Source organism: Nicotiana tabacum, chromosome 11 (assembly GCF_000715075.1).
Source record: "Nicotiana tabacum cultivar K326 chromosome 11, ASM71507v2, whole genome shotgun sequence".
NCBI classification, from domain to species: Eukaryota; Viridiplantae; Streptophyta; class Magnoliopsida; order Solanales; family Solanaceae; genus Nicotiana; species Nicotiana tabacum.
In genome coordinates, this window is record NC_134090.1 from 74,263,448 (window position 1) to 74,266,806 (window position 3,359).

The following is a 3,359-nucleotide window of genomic DNA, read 5'->3' on the forward strand; positions in this document are numbered from 1 at the left end:
CCCTTCAGATTTTAAGCATTACTTTATATGTAGAGTCTAGGTTTAGGTATATTATTGTATATTTTGCCAATTAGTCCCTAGGTCTTTTGTGTTTAGTCCTTAGAGTCTTTTTTATTTGTTTTTATTCCAAAGAAGAGTCTAGAAGGATCCCTAGGCTTAATGGACTAATCTGAATTGGGCCAAGAATTGGGCTCTAAAACTCTTAAAATTGTGATCCAACACCTTAATTGACTCATTTTAAAATAAGATAAAAATACTACACAATGCAAAAGCTAACATGAAACTATTCTATATTTTTAAATTTTAAAAATTATATAAAGATAAAAATAAGGTATTATTTTTTGTATTATTTTTTTAAAATTTTTTTATGAAAGATACATACTAAAATATTTTTTTGTAATTTTTATTTTTCTTGTAATAAAATAAAGTAAAAGAGTAAAAATGAGTTGAAATAGCTATATTAGGCCTAAATTAAATATTTATGTGCTAAACATGAAAAAATCTTGGGGAGGGTCAAAAATCACATGTCTACAGCTGCCCCTCTTCGGCTGGAAACGCGAAGAGCTTTCAGACAAAGAACGACTAGACAGGTTTTTTGACCCGACCCTTATTTAAGGAGACCAAAACTAAGAGAAAAGGGGAATGTGACCGAGCCCTAGTATCTGAGCTATCTACATATCCTTGGCTATAAAGGAATCAAGCCACGTGTAGTTCAGAAGAGAGTGAGATGATGGAGTATGCCGAGGTGGAGAGCCAGTCGAGGTGCCGTTCCGCCGAGGTTCCGGTCCGTGGTCCTGTTATTACATCAAAAAATCAAAAGATAAAAAAGACTATCTAAGCCTGTCAACTACGAGTTACAAGATTCCAATCTATAAGTCTTCTGAAGCTTGATCTTGAGTCTTGAATGGTTCTTCATGCAGACTTTGGATTTGAACCTTGACGCTTGCTAGCTGCAGGTGCTACTGCTTACTGACTTCCTTATTACACCATGACTAAATAAAAGAAGCTAGACTAAACTATGATCTATGCATTACAAGAATCCTATCTATATCTTCAAACTTGATCTTGTAATTCTTGTTGCCTTGTTGACTTGTATTTTCTAGATGAAGTCCCCTTGTTGCCGACTTGAATTGTGATTTGAGACACTTTCACGCCTGATTGCTGAACTCGAATTATAATCTGAGATGCTTTCTTTTCTCCAGGTGGATGCCTGATTACCAAAACTTGAACTGTACTCCCGTGCTCTCCAGGTGGGCGCCTGATTGCTGAACTTGAACTGTATTCCCGTGCTCTCCTGGTGGGCGCTTGATATCTGAACTTGAATTGTATTCCCGTGCTATCCAGGTGGGCGCCTTATTGCTGAACTTGATCTGTATTCCCGTTCTCTCCAGGTGAGCGCCTGATTTCTGAACTTGAACTATATTTCCGTGCTCTCCAAGTGGGCGCCTGATTGCTGAACTTGAACTGTATTCCCGTGCTCTCTAGGTGGGTGCCTGATTGCTGAACTTGAACTGTATTCCCATGCTCTCCAAGTAGCGCCTGACTGCTGGACTTGAACTGTATTCCCGTACTCTCCAGATGGGCACCTGATTTCAACAAAAACAGACAAAACAAAGAAAATTTTCTGCCCCAATTTGGTAGCTGGGCACATCTGTGAGTATTAAACTGGATTATGTTACCAAATATTACTAAGAATTTGAAAGCTAGATCCCCTTATCCAGAAGGGTCCTGACAACTCCTAGTTAAATGACAGTTTTAATAGCTGAATTATGTTTTCTAAAGATATGACTTCCGCTAAATCTTGTTATCTAAGAAAGTCTTAAAACTATATCCCATTATCCAGGAGGGTCCTGAAAGTCAAAAATCAAGTATTATCCTAAGGGTGACAATTTTTACGGCTGAATTACACTACCCTACAACAGAGCTTACGCTAAATCTTGTTATCTAATGGAAGTCTTAAAGCTATGTCCCATTATCCAGGAGGGTCCTGAAAACTTCTAATCGAATCCTATCTTAAACATGCAAACTTTGAAGCCAACTTATATTCCTCAGGGGTACATCTATGCTAGATTTTGCTACTCATGATTGTTTTGAATTTTAAACTAGGTCACATTTTCCATGAGGGTCCTGAGAATTTACGGTCAAACCTGTCTGGTGCTTGATTTTCCTCACGGAGGGTTTCTCTGAAATAAACAAAATTTTCTGCCCCTGTTTCAACTCAAAGAACAATCTTGTCAGTTCAAAAATATGGTAGTTGGTTTGTGGCCTTGACTTTGAGGGCGATTGCTCCTTCACTTCCCATGATAACTTGATTTCCATTTCGAAGACCTTGCTTGTTTATTGACTAGCCATTTTCTTTGTCATCCTTATCACAAAAAGTACCTCTTCTCCATTTAGACCCAATAACCTCTATCTGTTGCATTGCTCGTGACCTGACATTTACCAAACCTTTGTGTTTCACCGAAAATATCTTTGATCCGTTCACCTAGCACCCTCCATCTGTTGCATTGTTCATGAATTGATATGTACCAAACCTTTGTATTTCACATGGATCCCAAAGCATGTTGATTATTACCAATTCAGTGCGCTTGTTGTTCTTTCCTGACTTATGACACTTTGATGTGCTAGCCAGACTTCGTTTTGTGCAATTGGAAAGGTGATGGAAGATTTTGGAGTCATTTCTCACTTGTTCTGACCAAACAGACTCAGGAAGAAGAAGTAAACAAGACAAAAGGAACAGAGTAAAGGACAATAGAAAGAGATAATTCCTAACAAGAAAACTACAAAGTAGAAACCTATCAGATGTGGATACCAACTCTAATGACCATGACATGCACCTGCGGCCTATTCTGTCAAGCAAATGTGATGTTCAACTCTTGTTGTACCCTTAAACCGTGAAACTGGGCTTCAATGCTCTGATTATCCAATCTGATTCACAATCCTTATTCGACTTGTAGTGCCCGAAGGGTTTTCACAATCAAGCCTCTCTCATTTTATTCTTTCTCTCAACTTACAGTTGCCTCAAGGTGCTCGTGAAGGTTCTCACCAATAAGACTCTCTCATCTTTTATTTCTCTCAGCTTTCAATCACCTCAGGGTGCCCGTGAAAGTTTTCACCGATAAGACTCTCCCATTTTTGTTTTCCTTGTTCAGAATAGAGTGTTGTCCCTGATGTGAATCGCCTCTACTTGCTCGACTTGACATCTCTCAAAGACTGGTCGGAAGGTATTTCTTTGGACCGTAATGTGGGCTTTTGGATAGGGCTAGAAATAAAGGGTATCAAAGGCTTAAAACAATTCACATGGGTTCAAAATTACAACTTTCGGAATCAGATTTCTTAAAACAATCGCAACTTCTGCC